This window comes from Trematomus bernacchii, unplaced genomic scaffold, assembly GCF_902827165.1.
Source record: "Trematomus bernacchii unplaced genomic scaffold, fTreBer1.1, whole genome shotgun sequence".
Classification (NCBI taxonomy): domain Eukaryota; kingdom Metazoa; phylum Chordata; class Actinopteri; order Perciformes; family Nototheniidae; genus Trematomus; species Trematomus bernacchii.
Genome location: NW_022987876.1, coordinates 170,248 through 188,405, shown reverse-complemented (window position 1 = coordinate 188,405; position 18,158 = coordinate 170,248). Strand labels below are relative to the sequence as shown.

Sequence of the window (18,158 nt, the reverse complement as noted above, 5' to 3'; positions counted from 1 at the left end):
ACCCACTACTTCGACTATCTAAACCAGACGTGTCAAACTCAAGGCCCGCGGGCCAAATGTGGCCCGCCACGTCATTTTATGTGGCCCGCGAGAGCTCGCAAAGAATATAAACAGTTTATTATACGGTTACATGCCGTTTAAGCACGTTGCCCATAAACTGCATGTCCCAAAATGCATTTCGTTTTGTGACGTGCGCACTGAAGCGACTTCCTATCAGCAGCGGCACTCTGAGGCGGTGAGTGACCAGTGTGTGACTGTGAGTGACACAGAGTTGAAGGAACATAATTTACAGCGGCACAGAGACACCAAACACGGAGCAAAGTCTGCTTCAGCAACCGAGACAAGCAACTCCAGTCCCAGAACAAACAGACAGAATGACCCGCTCTTTAAGAATCAGTCGGTGTTGCTGCGGCTCAGAGACACACATGGATTTATTATGTTTTAGAAAAACTCGCGTTACGGTTATTTCCGGTTTCTGGTTGATTACAATATATGAGGTCTTGGCTTGCAGAGTATGAACGTCTTTTTGCTATATTCAGACGATAAATACTTATAAATACTTGTGTAAAGTTTGTAAAGGAAGGAGGAAAACTTCCGCGATCCCTGTCCCCTCTCACTCTGTTCCTCCTCAACACGCCGCCGCCGCCCCCCCCCCCCACTCACTGCTTACTGAAATAGTGAGTGACAGGTGATAGTAACACAGCAGGATCTGGGACAGGGGGTTCTCAAAGTCTTGGCTTTCAGACTATTCAAATATTATTGCTGAATTCAAATGAAATATAGCCTACTTAAATAATGCTTGATATACAAAAGAAAAATACTTTATTATTCACAAAAAATAGATTTCACAAACATTGTATCTCTTTTTGATAAGATATGATGAGGCTAACTAAATTTCATAAATTCATGGGATTTATGTAACAGTAAGAGAGTGAAATGTTAGTCTGAGCCCACATACAGTATTTTTGTGTCTACGTGCACAATACATTAATGCACAACCATGTGCTTTCAGACGTAGTTATTGCCAAAACCAATAATACTCCAATGCAGAGGCAATATTGTTATACAGTATAAAACATTATTTTGATATTTATATATGTATATTTATATAGTGTTAAAATTACAACCGGCCCTTTGAGGGCAACCATAATGCTGATGTGGCCCGCGATGAAATTGAGTTTGACACCCCTGATCTAAACCCTCAGAGAGTCCTTTACCTCACTGAGCTGTAGTTATCAGCCTCTCAGTCTGACAGGAGAGGACTCTCCCTCCACCTCTCAGAGTCCTTTACCTCACTGAGCTGTAGTTACCAGCCTCTCAGTCTGTCAGGAGAGGACTCTCCCTCCACCTCTCAGAGTCCTTTACCTCACTGAGCTGTAGTTATCAGCCTCTCAGTCCAGTCGGTCCAGAGGCAAGAGCTTCGGAGCTATGACGCGGCGTCGCTTACGTCGAGGCGTGCAGGAAACCTTACTTTGACCATCCGTTCGCTGTTATTGATCATTGTGGAGATACATGGGCTGTACAGGTTGCATTGTCCGACTATCACAAGTAGAATCATAATGAAAAATACGCCGGTAAAATGTGCCTGTAGAAAACGGCTTAGCAAGTAGTCAGTTTAGCTTCGGTTGCTATGCTAACATCACCCATGTTATACCAGAGAAACTTTCATAACAGCGTTGTGATGCCAAACAGCGTCAATTCAGACTGACACACATTCACTTAAGGGGAACTGGGGATATGTATCAGCTGCTTGTGTGACAGTCAGACAGTGAATACTTTAGAGCCGTGTGAGCTAACGGGAGAATAAACTCCCGTGGAAGAACAGCCAGCACTGCAGCGGTCGGTAAATGCCGCTGAAACACATTAATAAACAATGAACCACGGCACTCTGGAGAAAAGTATAAGGTTGGAGAAGTCGTTATTTAATTTAATCTGGCTTCGTATGATTAAAAGCAACACGATCATCGACCCGACGCAGTCCCCGGCCCGTTGTTGTTGTGGGAGAAAATCAGCGACGTAAACTGTGACGTCATGACGCAGCAGCGGCAGCTCTGGGCAGTGTGAACAGAGCGGGAGCTGAAAAGGGAAACCGGAGCTGAACCAGAAAAGCTCTCGCTAGGAGCTAGAAAGGGAAAAGCGCTGGTGTGAAAGCCGCATCAGAGTCCTTTACCTCACTGAGCTGTAGTTATCAGCCTCTCAGTCTGACAGGAGAGGACTCTCCCTCCACCTCTCAGAGAGTCCTTCAACTCACTGAGCTGTAGTTATCAGTCTGACAGGAGAGGACTCTCCCTCCACCTCTTTAATAACAGCGCCTTATATCCGGGTGCTAGTGGAGCACGCTCGTGAACTGTTAGCGCCGGAGCCTCGCAGCGTGGAAACTGGCGCGCATCATTTTACAACTAAAGACACAGCTACACAAAACACGCAGCATGTGTACGGCTCCTGTGCACGGCTCTGAGAATCTGCCTTGGTACAAAGTAGCAGTGAAAACATGGTACGGAGTTTCATTGATTTGGGCATTCTCTCAATAAGCAAGTGGAATGGATTTGATAATGAAGCACTGACACAGCGCTCTACAAAGAGCGGCGAGTGGATAGACCGATTCACGGACGTTCCGCATAGTAAAAGTGGGGGGGGTCTAAACTAATCATTTTAAAAGGTGGGGGGGACTTGTCTGCGACGCCCATGCCTGAGACACAGCTTCGTGAATATTGTTGTGTTTGTCCCCGCGGGCGGGTTACATTTAAAGGGCCAGAATCAGCACTTTAGTAACAGGGCTGAAACAGAGGAGGATGAGGCTACAATTATCTGTTTGGTATTTTGAGCATAACACTTGAGAGACATGTTTTGTATAGTTATGTATAATATATTGTTCAAATATAGCATAATAGGTGATCTTTAACTCCTTTAACCGTAATTAAGGCCTTATTTTTAGACCAATCGGATCAATGCTTTTGAACATCACTGAGGATCTCCTAAAGAGGGATCATGTTCAGGTGATATGAATATTTAGAGCTTCTACTTTCACAGGGACCAAACCTGCAGCTGACTCAGGAGCAGTGACTGAGAAGAAGAAACCTGCAGCTGGTACACACACACACACTTATATCTCTCACAGGCTCCGCCCTCTACTGGACTCTATGGGTACTACTCTCTATCATGCTGTGCGTGCTTTCACCTACTGAATCTACGTAAACGTAGCCGGCCAATCGGGGCGAGCCTACCTGAATGCGCGCGCAGGCCCACAGTATATAAGGCGGCTACAGCCGCCGCCCCACTATCCTTTTTCTCTTCAGACGAGCTGACAACCGAAGAGTTAAATAAACGTACGAAGATTAGAAGAAACGAAAAATGGACTCACCATTACTGGAATCTCGGCCATGCCCCACCTGCCTTGGTTTGATCGCGGGCACCGATCTCCACCACCTCTGTTAGAGTGTTTGGGGGACCAGGATATGGCCGAGGCGGTGCCATTCACGTTCGCCATTCACGTTCGCCATTCCAGCGGGGCGAATGGCTCCGTTTGCCGTTGTCGGGCACTTCCGGGTTCGGTCCATGGAGGTCCACCGCCCTAGGTGATGACCATGGCGGCGGAGCGCAGCTGCTCCCAGCGGGCAGCAGGCTGGGCAGGGAGAGAGCTCTGCCACGCTACCGCGGGATAGGGCGACTGCAGATAAACACGGGTGTGTTGGGCATCTCGCTCATTGCTGGAGATGCCCCCACCTCGCCAGATCAGAGCGATTATTTGTAGCTTGATTGGGGCCGCCGCCGTTGTCTGCCGTGTGGTATCCCGGTGAGGGATCACGCCGCATGGCACTTTTCAAAAAGGACCGTGTTGATCTCCTGGGAGCCCCCGTGTTTACGGAAGCGCTCTTTGGATCGGAAAGAACACTGTCCCACACTCCCCGCCCCCTCTGTAAACTCCAGTATAGGAGCCAGCAGGTGGGCGCGTGCACGTGAGTGGAATAAACCGTAGTGCTGTCAAAGCACTGTGCGGGTTCAAGAGATTGATGTGTGTGTGAGAAATGCATTCAGTGAAAACGATTGCATTTATCCCAGAGTAAGAGTCATCTCTCTCCACATTTCCATTTTTTCACCATAATGTCCGTTTCAAAGAGATGGCAGTTGACAGAGCCGCGGCCCCACGGGAGCTGCCGCGGTGCGTTCAAGAACCTCAGTAGAAAATCGGCCCCTTTTTCTGTGTCAGCCCCCATGCCAAAACTCCCTTTTATGGAAGGTTTGGCAGCGGAGTAGGCCACCAGAGAATATTACAGCTTCTTAGCTGTGGCTCCAAAGTCGAAAAGAGGCCCTGTTGCAAGAACGGTGGGTTACGTATATAGTAACCCTAGTTTAAGAGTGATGTGTGTGTGAAAAATGCATTTAGTAAAAACGATTGCATTTATCCCAGAGTAAGAGTCATATCTCTCCACAATTCCACATTTTCCCATAATGTCTCGTTGAGATCGGCAAGGCCGTTTTCATACGATGTTAATTGGACACCCATTATGAGGCGCGGCCCCCGTGAGAGTGGCCGCGGTGCGTTCAGGGACCTCCGCAGAAGAACAGTGCGTTACGTAGTGTAACTCTAGTTCTAAAGTGTTATGTGTGTGTAAAATGCATTCAGTAAAAACGATTGCATTTAATGTCCGTTTCAAGAGACGGCATTATGACGACGCGCGCCCCCCCCCCCCCGAGAGCGGGCCGCGGTGCATTCATGGACAGAAGAAGCTCCGATTAATGCTTATTTCTCTCTAAGGGAAAACAGCATTATGGTGGAGTGCGCGCTCTCACGGGAGCATGCCGTGGTGCGTTCAGGGACCTCAGTTCAAAATCGGCCGTTTTTTTCTCTGAGTGGAAACTACATTATAGAAAAACGGCCCTTTCTGTGTCAGCCCCCCATGGGTCAAACTTCCTTTTATGGAGGGTTTGACGGCGGAGTGGGCCACCAGAGAGTACCACAGCTTCATAGCTGCGGCGCCGCAGCTGATTGCACATCCCCTAACACAATGTTATGGGGAATGGAAAATCAGTGGTGTATTAACAGAGCGCATGGACAGGACACTGAGACTGGGTTATTCACTCCAGTTTTGCAGCATCCCTCCTCCGTTCAGAGGCAGGAGAGAGGCACATCTGTCATCCCAGGAGGAGGTTTCCTCTCAGCATGTGCACTCTCAAGTCAGAGAGAAGGGGCATTATTCCCTGTACTTCCTGGTTCCCAAGAAGACAGGAGAATTCAGGCCCATTCTGGATCTTCAATGCCTGAACCAGCACATTGCATGCAAGAAGTTCCATATGTTAACTATGAAACAGTTACTGAGACTGGTGCAGCCAGGCGATTGGTTCACAACCATCGACCTGAATAACGCTTACTTTCATGGCGAAATTGCTCCAAGAGCACAGAAAGTATTCGCGTTTTGCCTTCCAGGGGGTAGCCTATGAGTACAACAGACTGCCGTTCGGCTACTCCCTATCCCCACGCACGTTCAGCCACGACGCTGCAACTGCTGCGGGACCATGGCATGAGGGACGACCTCATAGTTATGGCCAGGTCCAGGGAATGGGCAATACTGCACACAGCCCAATTGATCCTACACCTAACCAAGTTGGGTTGAAAAAGAAGTTGCGGTCAATTGGAAGAAGAGCTCCCCCATACCTCACCAGCAGGTAGAATATCTGGGGGTGATGCTCGATGCAGGCAGACTACGTGTCACCCTGACAGAAAGCAGACAGGCATCCCTGCTGCGGGCAGTCTGCAGGCTGCGTCAGGGGGCGACGGTGACAGCTTTGATCATCATGCAGACTTTGGGTCTCATGACGGCTGCTCACTCCGTAGTGCCACTCGGACTGCTGCATGCACGTCGCATGCAGATGTGGTTTACCGGCCTTCGTTTAGATCTTAAGACACAAACGACGTCTGGTGGCCATCCCCCCCCCTCAGTAGAGAGCAACCTCCGATTCTGGGGGTCCCCAGAGAATCTGCGGAGGGGAGCTCCACTGGGGCAGGTAACCTCCTATATCACAGTCTTCACAGACGCTTCAAAGAAAAAGAAAGTGACAGGATGGGGGGGGGACGTGTCTAGAAAGGGCTGTGGGTGGTTGCTGGCCTCTGGCGGCACAGCAACCTCCTGGAGCTGCAAGCAGTGATGTTGGTCCTACAGCACTGCAAACCCTTAATACAGGGCAAACATGTGCTAGTAAGGAGCGACAACTGCACCACAGTGGCGTACATCAACAGGCAGGGCGGAGTCCGCTCAATAGCCTGGTTGACCGCAGCAGAGAACCTGTGGCTGTGGGTTTCACAGATTGTGTTGTCTCTAAGGGCTCTTCACATCCCGGGACGGGAGAACAGGGGGGCCGACCTCATGTCAAGAGGCGGACCCCTGCCAGACGAGTGGAGGCTTCACCCGGTGGTGGTGAAGCAGGTCTGGACTCAGTTCGGTAGAGCAGAGGTGGACCTGTTCGCCAATCGGCGCAACAGCCACTGTGCCCTGTGGTTCTCCCTGGCTCGGTGGGACAACCCGCCCTTGGGGGTCGACACATTTGCACACGAGCCATGGCCAAGAAAGCTGCTTTACGCCTTTCCACCGCTGCACCTTATCCCCCCCCTCCTGGAGAGGGTGAGGCGGGAACAGCTGTCAATCATCCTGGTGGCCCCAGATCGCCGCCTGGCGCCGTGGTAACGCGGGGGTAACACAGATGATGGTGGGCCAGCCCTGGGCGATTCCTCAGGTCTGGGGAGCGCTGTCTCAGGAAGCAGGTGCAATAGGGGCGTTACCCACTCTGGGCCAACCTCTCCAGGCTTGGCTCCTGAGAGGGACAGGCTGAGACAGGTGGGGCTGTCGGATAACGTTATTCAGACTATCCAAGCAGCAAGAGCAGAATCCACCACAGCTTGTTACAGGCCAAAGTGGGCGGGATTCCGGCGATGGTGTGAAGGAAGGAGTCTAGAGCCTCTGTCGTGCACGCTGGGCTCTATTCTTACCTACTTACAGATACTGGTGGACAGGGGGCTGGCTCATTCCACAAGTAAGGTGTATGCAGCAGCCATTTCGTCCTGCCATGAGGGATTTGGAGGCAGGTCAGCCTTCAGTCAGCCGCTTATGACGCGGTTTTTGCAGGGGGTCAGGAGGCAGCGCCCGGTAGTGCACGCCTCCGCCCCACAGTGGGACCTGCCGTTGGTGCTCGAGGCTCTGGTCACAGAACCATTTGAGCCTCTGGAGCTTTCCTCCCTGGAAGCACTGTCATGGAAGACAGCGTTGCTAATTGCCTTGACTTCGGCTAAAAGAGTGTCCGAGCTGACCGCTCTGTCGGTACACCCAAGTTGTCTTTTGATCCGGGGTGACCGTAGCGGGGCGACACTCAGGCCGAACCTCTCCTTTACTCCTAAAAGTATCAGAAGTTCATTCAGATCAAGGGCTATTCAGTTAGGTGGCTTTAATCTTCCACCCCATATTGGGGCCAGGGAGGCTAAATTGCACCTCCTCTGCCCAGTGCGTGCGCTAGCATGCTATGTAGAGCGCACGGCTGCCATTAGGCGCACTGAACAACTGTTTGTGTGCTTTAGGGATGGTGTGGCTGGAAAAGCCCTCTCAAAGAAGCGCCTAGCAGGATGGCTATGCAGGTGCATTACACATGCCTATGGACGGGCGGGGAGAGCCCTCCCCACTGGGGTCCGTGCACATTCTACACGGGCTGTGGCTGTGTCAACAGCCTTATTCAGCGGCGTGAGTGTAGAAGATATATGCACGGCGGCGTCTTGGTCTACGCCAGGCCCCTTCATAAAATGTTATCTCCTGGACATGTCTGGCTCCTTCTCGTCATCTGTGCTTGCCGGGGCAACGCATGACTGGTGAGAGGGGGGTGGCTGTGGGTCAGCAGGTATCTGACCCCCCCCCCCCCTGGACATAAAGCACTTGTGTTTTCCCATGCTCCTGAGGGACTCGGGAGACATGGTGTACAATCAGCCCCATACAGGGCTGGAGGACTCTCCCCGCCTGCCGGCAGGCGGGGAGAGCCTTCCTCACTATTGTCCATGCCCACTCTACACGGAGCGTGTGTGAGTGTGGGGGATGTGGTGCACTTATGTTTTCCCATGCTCCTGAGGGACCTGGGGAACATGGTGCGCGGTAGGCTCCAGACGGAGTCTCCGCACAATTTTTTCCATGCACACTCTACACGAGGTAAGCGTGTGTGAGTGTGCCTTATCCAAGTTGCAGCCCCGACTTCTCCACGGTTACAACCGGATGGGAGGAAGTGGGGATGCAGTGGATATTAGCCAAAAGCCGGTCAGGGACGGTGTGGTGGGTCGATGTTGTTGGACGACAGGGCGTTTATACATCGGGGCTCCGCCCACTGTACCCATAGAGTCCAGTAGAGGGCGGAGCCTGTGAGAGATATAACGGGGGGTTACGTATTGTAACCCTAGTTATATAAACACAGGCGGAGCCCTCTACCTGGAGGCCCTGTCTTTCCTAGTCCGCTCGCTGAAGAGTGTATAGGATAGTGGGGCGGCGGCTGTAGCCGCCTTATATACTGTGGGCCTGCGCGCGCATTCAGGTAGGCTCGCCCCGATTGGCCGGCTACGTTTACGTAGATTCAGTAGGTGAAAGCACGCACAGCATGATAGAGAGTAGTACCCATAGAGTCCAGTAGAGGGCTCCGCCTGTGTTTATATAACTAGGGTTACAATACGTAACCCCCCGTTTTATTATTATGCTGCTGTTTATTTTATCTTTGTAACTCTGGCACAACAATTTCCTTCGGGATAAATAAAGTTCTTTCTTATCTGAGAGGTTGTTGGTATGACTGTGATTTGTGTCTTTTATTTTCATTTGTAATATTTTTATTGAAGACACATAGAAAATAAATTTGGTACATTGATAGGTTAGATTGAACAGTTCCAAGCTACTAGTGTTCAGCTTAGTCTCTACTATTGTTCATCAATTGACAATCCATACATAGAAGATCTTCACTTGAAGGCGTACAATATTTAAACCACAATTATAACTACTATAAATACCAACCAACTATGTGCAATATATATATATATATATATATATATATTGCACATATGCCGTTAATAAGTGTCTAATATATACCTGGCTGCTAAATCCTCAGAACTGTTACAGATGTGTATTTTGTAAATTGTGTAACTTTTTATTATAACTTTTTGTTTTACTTTAATACTTTGTATGCATGCTTCTAGGTAACATTAAGCTGTCTTTGTCTCTTTTCTGCTGTAACTATGTACATTTCCCCTCTGTGGGACGAATAAAGGTATTCTGATTCTGATTACCAAAACAGGCCATGGAGCCAAAATGTAAGAGAGTGTTGTACAGACTAACAGGACTAAACTAAACTAAATACAAAAAATTAAAAGAATAATTGTGATTTGTGTGTTTGTCCAGGATCAGAGTGCTGCTCCTTTGCAGATCAGGACGATTTAAAGTAATCAGATTACTCCGCACCGACAATACAAGCGCTCACCAGCAGGTGCAGTTTGAAGTCCTTTCTGAGGGAATGGGCTTCAAAACCGTGGAGGAATTCAACAAAGGCTTTCCCCACATGCTGCCTCTCACTGTGACGGCGAACATGCAAGGAAAGAGGATCCTGGAAATGAGAACGATCTGACACGTTGTTTATTTTCGGAATCGCTGTTTGCTTTGAGTCATGTTGAGAGGTTTCAATACTCTCCAATCTCATGTTTTACTAATAAAGAGATTCTGTTAATCCTGTGCTTCAATAAATTGGTCCTTTTATTTGCAATTGGTGGATACAACTATGGATGTTCTCACAGCAGTTTAAAATAGATATTAAAAAGGGAATTATGACCCTTTTTTTCCTATCTCAGTTTTGAGATTCTCCTCGCTGGAACTGGAAACAATAAATCCAAAGAGATCCAAAAATATCATGAAAAAAGCTTTATTTCTACTTGACTTTATTAAAAAATATCAACAAATTGATCAGGAAACATGCACACTAGGGATGTTAAGATTCACTGATTCGCATCGGTGCACCGGCATAAACGTTCAAAATGTGAGTGCCCCGGGTGAAGGAGTGCACATCGGTTACAGTTGAACTCGCGATGCATCTATTGTAGCGTCTTCGGTAAAAAAAAAATTCATTCATATAATATCCTCTCATCCTGTCAGCGCTCAGCAGAGACGATCTTTGATCTTTGCTTCGCCACTACGGAGGAGCCATGTCACAGTTATCAACAAACATGGAAGTCAACACTCTGGATTTTTCCTCAAAAATCTGTCTTTTTCCTTAAAATTCTGACTTTTTCCTCAAAATCTGACTTTTTCCTCAAAATCCTGACTTTTTCCTCAAAAACTCAAAATCCTGACTTTTTCCTCAAAATCCTGACTTTTTCCTAAAAATCTCAAAATCCTGACTTTTTCCTCAAAATCCTGACTTTTTCCTATAAATCCTAACTTTTTCCAATAAATCTCACAATTCAGTTTTTTCCTCAAAATTCTGTATTTTTCCTCAATATCCTGACTTTTGCCTCAAAATCTCAAAATCCTATAAATCTCAAAATGCTGACTTTTTCTCAAAATCAAAAATTCTGACTTTTTTATATAAATCTCAAGATCCGGACTTTTTCTCAACATTCTGACTTTTTCCTCAATATCACAAAATTCTCACTTTTTCCTCAAAATTCTCACAATTTTCTCAAAATCGCAAACTTCTGACTGTTTCCTCAGACATATTCTAAAGTAATGCTCATATGGATGTAGCTTAAATGTATTTGTTGTTTTGAGTCTTTGTGTAGCTCTCTTTTTGTCCTGATCCATTTATATAAAAACCTGTCTGAAAATCAGCTGACCAGATTTTGGTCATTTTTTGATGTCACTATGTTTCTTTGAGTTGTGTTACCATTAGCCAATCAGCAACCAATCCAGCTTTATAATCCTGAACGTCACCAAGCTCTGGTCCCAGCTGTGTGCGTCACTCTTTAGTGTCCCCTGGTCTCCCAGCTGTGTGCGTCACTTTTTAGTGTCCCCTGGTCTCCAAGCAGAGCAAAGACCTTTCAGTCAGAGACGTCCTTCTTCTTAACAACATGAAGCCCAATGAGTACTTTAGGAAAGTGTATCTCAACTCAACTCAGTTCACCAAAATCACCAAGGTGGTTTACTCAAGGACTCAAGTACTGTACTTAGTAGGGGTGGGAATCACCAGGCTCCCCACGATATGATACTATCGCGATACTTAAGCCACGATACGATAGTATTGCGATTCTACGATATGCTAAGTATTGCGATACGATATATTGCGATATTGCAGATCACATGGGTCATTAAAACATGTATTTGCAATATGAATAGTTTATGTAAATAACCCAATGTGTGTTCTTTGAACCTGAAAAGGAGATGGCATTGTTTTTGTTACTTTCATTGCGATTGTATACATGTCTTAACGTAACTTCCTGTTTTATATAAACATGATTTTATTTTGAAGGCGACTTTGCGCTGTGATGCCTGTGGGTCCATCAGTGGAGAGGGTGTGGCTGTCCTGTCTGTGCTGCATTGATTGCACTGATTGCAGTAACTCAGGGCATCTGGGTCTGGTGCCCTATTTAAAGCCTCTCTGCTCCTCTCTGTGCTCTCTCTGATTTTCCCTACAGGCCTCCGGTTTTGTTGAGTATATGCTGTTGTTACTTTAGTTGCTTTACTTTGTGCACCTCAACACCCTCATACATACACGTCCATGCAACCCTCACCCTGCATTTACACTACTGATACCACTGACGTCCACACCTCATGCTTTACTTATTGTTGCACTTCATTTGATTTGGCTAATTTGAATTGTTTGGTTAAATAAACATATTTTAGTAACAGTTGATATGGTGTGTCTCCTCTTTGTTGTGGCCTTTTGAGCCGGGTCGTAACAGTGCTATTAGCAGAAAGTTCGGCTAAATAACCAACCAATTCAGCTTTATAATCCTGAACGTCACCAAGCGCTTCAGTCCTAGCTGTGTGCGTCACTCTTTAGTGTCCCCTGGTCTCCCAGCTATGTGCGTCACTCTTTAGTGTCCCCTGGTCTCCCAGCTGTGTGCGTCACTCTTTAGTGTCCCCTGGTCTCCCAGCTGTGTGCGTCACTCTTTAGTGACTCTTTTTAAAATGTATTTGTTTAGCAGCGATGAGCAAACAAACTGACTCAGGAGCAGTGACACACACACACACACACACACACACACACACACACACACACACACACACACACACACACACACACACACACACACACACACACACACACACACACAGTAAATACATTATTTATCATGTGTTACATTACATTGCATTTAGCTGACGCTTTTATCCAAAGCGACTTACAATAAGTGCATTCGACCAAGAAGATACAAACTTGAAGAAAACATCATGTAATCATATAAGTACATCAGGTTTCATAGAGCCAAAACATTTCAAGTGCTACTCAACTGGCTTTAGATAAGCCAGTCCTTTATTAGTATAGAAGTGCTTTGTTAGCAATTCTTTGTTAGTAATTCTATCGCTCGAAGTGGAGTCGAAAGAGATGAGTTTTCAGTCTGCGCCAGAAGATGTGTAAGCTTTCTGCTGTCCTGATGTCAATGGGGAGCTTATTCCACCAGTTTGGAGCCAGGATATCAAACCCAGGTGTTTTTGCTGATGGGAACTTGGGTCCCCCTCGCAGTGCGGGTGCAGCGAGCCGTTTGGCTGATGCAGAGCGGAGTGCACGTGCTGGGGTGTACAGTGTAACCATGTCCTGGATGTAGGAAGGGCCAGATCCATTCACAGCATGGTACGCAAGTACCAGTGTCTTGAAGTGGATTCTAGCAGTTACTGGAAGCCAGTGAAGGGAGCGGAGGAGCGGCGTGGTGTGGGAACATTTAGGAAGGTTGAAGACCAGACGAGCCGCTGCATTCTGGATGAGCTGCAGAGGTCGGATGGCACATGCAGGTAGACCAGCCAGGAGGGAGTTGCAGTAGTCTAGGCGTGAGATGACGAGAGCCTGGACCAGAAGTTGCGTCATTTTCGGGGTCAGGAAGGACGTATCCTTCTGATGTTGTTAAGAGTGTATCTGCAGCAGCGGGTTGTAGCAGCGATGTTTGCAGTGAAGGACAGGTTGCTATCTAGGGTCACACCCAGATTCCTTGCAGTCTGAGTCGGGGAAACAACAGAGGGGCCGATGTTGATTGTTAGGTCAAGAGTGGGACAATCTTTTGCCGGAAGAAAAACAGTTCAGTCTTGTCAAGGTTGAGCTTGAGGTGGTGAGCAGACATCCACTGAGAGATGTCAGCTAGACAAGCAGAGATGCGTGCGACGACCTGGGTCTCTGAGCGGGGAAAGGACAGAATGAATTGGGTGTCGTCAGCGTAGCAGTGGTATGAAAAACCATGCGGGCTAATGACTGATCCGAGCAAGTTTGTGTTCAAGGAGAAGAGGAGGGGACCAAGAACAGAGCCCTGAGGGACCCCTGTAGTTAATTGACAAGGGTCGGACTCTGACCCTCTCCAAGTTACCCTGTAGGTGCAGTCTTTGAGGTATGAGGTGAGGAGGGAAAGTGCAGAGCCTGAAACTCCAAGTTCTTGGAGAGTGCGAAGGAGGATCTGATGATTCACCGTGTCGAATGCAGCAGACAGGTCCAGAAGGATGATGACAGAGGAGAGGGAGGCTGCTTTAGCCGTGTGCAGTTCCTCAGAGATGTATATTATATTTTTTCATTTTCGGTGCGTTGAACTTTTTTAAATGTATTTGTTTAGCCGCGACGAGCAAACAAACTGACTCAGGAGCAGCGACCAAGAAGAAGAAACCTGCAGCTGGTAAACACACACACACACACACACACACACACACACACACACACACACACACACACACACACACACACACACACACACACACACACACACACACACACACACACACACACACACACACACACACACACACACACACACACACCAGAGTTCCCGTTAGAATATTTTTTTGCCAGTCAAAATGTCCGTTAAAGTTGAAATCTTCCGGACAAAATTAGAAAAGTGCCGGTCAAAGGTCTTCTTTGTTATTTATTGAGCTTTAAAACAAATTGATATGATTCGATATTAAACAAACTAATTATAGTAGATCGATCAGATCTAGCTAGTTCTAGCTAATGATATGACTACCTGCTTATTAAAAGACACCTAAACAATAAGCGTCGCTATGCAACCGGGTGAGGCCACAAAGTATAGCGCAGCATTATGCATTTGTTTACATGCCCACCGGAACCCCGAGGCATTACCAACAGATCAACGCACAATCAACCCATACAGGACATCTCTTTTTCCACATTAAGTGTTAGACATTAGAATTGACTATTCTTGTCTGTCACATACTATTCTTGTCTTTCACATAAGTGGCGCAACTGATGCGATATTGTGCTAACTAAGGGGAAATTATTTTGACCGGACATTTTGACCGGAGAGATTTAGATTTGCCGGTCTTCAGCATATTTTACCGGTCAAAGTCCGGTAATTACGGCTAACGGGAACTCTGACACACACGCATAGTAAATACATTATTTATCATGTGTTATTATTATATTTATCATTTTCGGTGCGTTGAACTTTTTAAAATGTATTTGTTTAGCGGCGACGAGCAAACAAACTCAGGAGCAGTGACCAAGAAGAAGAAACCTGCAGCTGGTACACACACACACACACACACACACACACACACACACACACACACACACACACACACACACACACACACACACACACACACACACACACACACACACATTATTTATCATATATTATTATTATTATTTGATCATTTTCAACCAAATGGACCAGGAAGATTTCTAAAGTTTTTTTTTTTAATCTCGTGTTTGTTCAGAGGTTTCCGGTGGCAGTGGTGAAACCCCCGTCAGGAATGACTCCACCCGGAAACTCACCCTGAGCCCACAGGTAGAAAATGTGCTCGGACTGGTTTGTTTTTCTGTCAGCACAACAAGGGAAAAACACCCAGCCTGATTATCAAGAATGAATGGCTTCCTTGTTTGACACTTCAGCCAGGATGGCTGAAGTGTCAAACAAGGAAGCCATTCATTGTTGGAGTATTTAACAATCAATGGGCAGATCCACTATGTTTGCCAAAGTGCTGCATTCAAGAGGTACAACAGGAAAACCCCATGGTGGTTTACTCATGGACTCAAGTACTGTACTTAGTAGGGGTGGGAATCACCAGGCTCCCCATGATCAGTGGCGGCGCCAGGGTATGGCTCGGGTAGGCTACAGCCATACCAAGAAATGGCTTAGCCCCACCTTACCCCTAGATTCCACCGGGCCCGTCTGCGCCGCATTGCGGTTTTGGTCCGGCCTCCTCCGGCGTCATGCCCTACCAGGCGCGTTTCAGAAGCATTTCAGAAGCGGAGCGTCTTGCCTGCCGGCTCGCAGTTTTTGTTTATTTGGGCATATTTCCTGGACAGGCTACTTTGTAGAGACAAAGTTAATAATAACTGTAATATTCCAGTTATAAACGACATGAATCAAAGATGTGTTGCTGTATTTTAGTGGTAAAAAAATGCATTCATCATCATAATTATTCTATATATATAATTTACACAGTGCCTGTAAACCGGAGGAGAACGCTGGCATTTCTCCTCCTACTTGAAAGACTACGGAGGGATAGGGTCTGCAAAATTAGTTTGTGTGTGTGTATATATCTATATATATATGCTATATATGCTCTGAAAGTTCCACTTCCTGCCTGCCCGACCTTACGTTACGGCTGCGCCGCGACAAAAATAGGATTCGATCCTAATTTTAGAGGAGCCCTGCGCCGAGCCGCTTCTGGGACGCTTCTGAGCCGTAACGCGCCGCGTGTGGTGGAATAGCACCCATTGACTAGAGTGGCCGCGATCGCCGTGAGCACCGCGGCGCAGCCGTAACGCGCCCGTAACGCGCCGCAGACGGACCCGGTGGAATCTAGGGGTTAGCCCCACCATGAAAAATGATGTTAAAGTAAGCAAAATAAAGTCCGTCAACTCGCGCGGAGTAAATTGCACAGACAGCAGTTAGTAAGATTGATTTCAGTAGCCACTTGTCTGGAAATACCGAAGACTAGAAACGGTTTTGAAAACTTTTGTCACGTAGTGATCTTCTTCTCAATAAAGCATCTTTGATAATGTCTTCTGGCCAATCAGAATCACGATAACGGCGTGGTGTTGTTGCAGGAAGTCCCGACGGAGAATACTTTAGCGGTAGTACATCTCTATATACATCGATACAACATTACGTGAAATAAGACCCCACGGTTTGATGATTGATAGGTGTGTGGGCTGTCTTTCATTTTGACACACAGAACAATGGGGGCTATCCACCCTTATCCACAATGTAATTCACACAGCCTCTTCCCCTTTCTCTCTGAGGAGCAGCAGGTTCAGCTTTCAGAACAAAGTAACAAAAAACAAAAATGGCATTCATTTTTTTAAATATGTAGTAATAGATTTATTTATTTTTCTTTTCAAGAGAATACCAGAATGTGTATTTTATGTTAGTATTTCAAAAAATCTCCTGGGGGAGAATCCCCCCAGACCCCCCTGCAGGGGTTGGGTTTTCAGCATGTCAACTCTTTCACCTGTGGGGAAATTGCAGGATTGGCTCCAGGTCGCCCTTTTTATTTACTACAAGACAAATGTGCCTTTTTATTTCATACAGTTCAATTTGGATTGAGACAGGGAAATAATCTAAACCTCACGCGTGGCGTTTCACTGTCAAGGGGGGCGATATAGCGTGTATGTAATTACATTGCAAATACTGACTTGAGCCCCACCACTGTATGGGTTAGCCCTACCATAGATTACCCAACACAAATACTCTGGAGCCGCCACTGCCCACGATATGATACTATTGCGATACTTAAGCCACGATACGATAGTATTGCGATTCTACGATATGCTAAGTATTGCGGTACGATATATTGCGATATTGCAGATCACATGGGTCATGTCCATGTCCGTCTTCCCTTCCTGGTTAAAACATATATTTGCAATATGAATAGTTTATGTAAATAACCCAATGTGTGTTCTTTGAACCTGAAAAGGACATGGCATTGTTTTTGTTACTTTCATTGCGATTGTATACATGTCTTAACGTAACTTCCTGTTTTATATAAACATGCTTTTATTTTGAAGGCGACTTTGCGCTATTAGCAGAAAGTTCAGCTAAATAACCAACCAATCCAGCTTTATAATCCTGAACGTCACCAAGCACTCCAGTCCCAGCTGTGTGCGTCACTTTTTAGTGTCCCCTGGTCTCCCAGCTGTGTGCGTCACTTTTTAGTGTCCCCATGTCTCCCAGCTGTGTGCGTCACTTTTTAGTGTCCCCTGCTCTCCCAGCTGTGTGCGTCACTCTTTCATATTCTGACTTTTTCCTAAAAATTCTGACTTTTTCCCTGGAAAACACTGTTAAACAAACATTGCATTTTGTATATGATATATGTTATAATTTGCTTAGTTATTCAACCTTCGACACAGTTCATCATTTTCTCTTCTCACTGTCTCCTTTCCCACGGCATAGGTCTACGGCCTTGGGTATTGCTGCTATCTCTCTCGAGGAGCGGCAGCCTGGGCGCATTGTTGTTGCCAGTCTATGACAGAACACAAGCCGCCATGAGGTAGTTTACTGTTCAGGGACGTAGGTTCCCTGACGCACATTCTTTTCTATGGACGAGAGCTCTAGTTAGATTCAGGGTCCATAATTGTTTAGTCTCACTGATGAAGAATGTTGATTATTACACTCCGAACTAGTTAAAACCTCGAGCTACAGAAAGAGTTCTTCAGAATTGGTTTGGCAACCGCTGGGTCAACTCGTGACACACCACCTGTCTTGTCAATTCTCTGGCCGTAACTCCAAATAAACCATCAGTGTTTGCCATCAAAGCTCCAGCTCTCCTAGTGCCTCTCTGAGTCCTGTTTCCAATTGCTTCAGAAGTTTCCACCACAATATATATGATACACATAACGCTTCCGTTCACATAACAGTACATGTTTCCGTAAACATTTGCACACATTACATTACATTACATCTCACTTGTTAGACACTTTTATCCAAAGCGACTTACATACTCAATACTGTGGGCAATCCCCACAGGAGCAATTTGGGTGAAGTTTCTTGCCCAGGGACA

The 18,158-nt window shown here is 46.7% G+C and overlaps 1 long non-coding RNA gene across 1 annotated transcript; it reads left to right on the top strand.

Annotated features, from left to right (window-relative positions):
• The first annotated feature begins 3,052 nt into the window (after positions 1 to 3,052).
• Positions 3,053 to 14,635, top strand: LOC117469629. Its single transcript, XR_004554605.1, has 3 exons — positions 3,053 to 3,087; positions 13,748 to 13,807; positions 14,616 to 14,635. It is a non-coding gene; the product is annotated as an uncharacterized LOC117469629 (long non-coding RNA).
• The last annotated feature ends 3,523 nt before the right edge of the window (positions 14,636 to 18,158 follow it).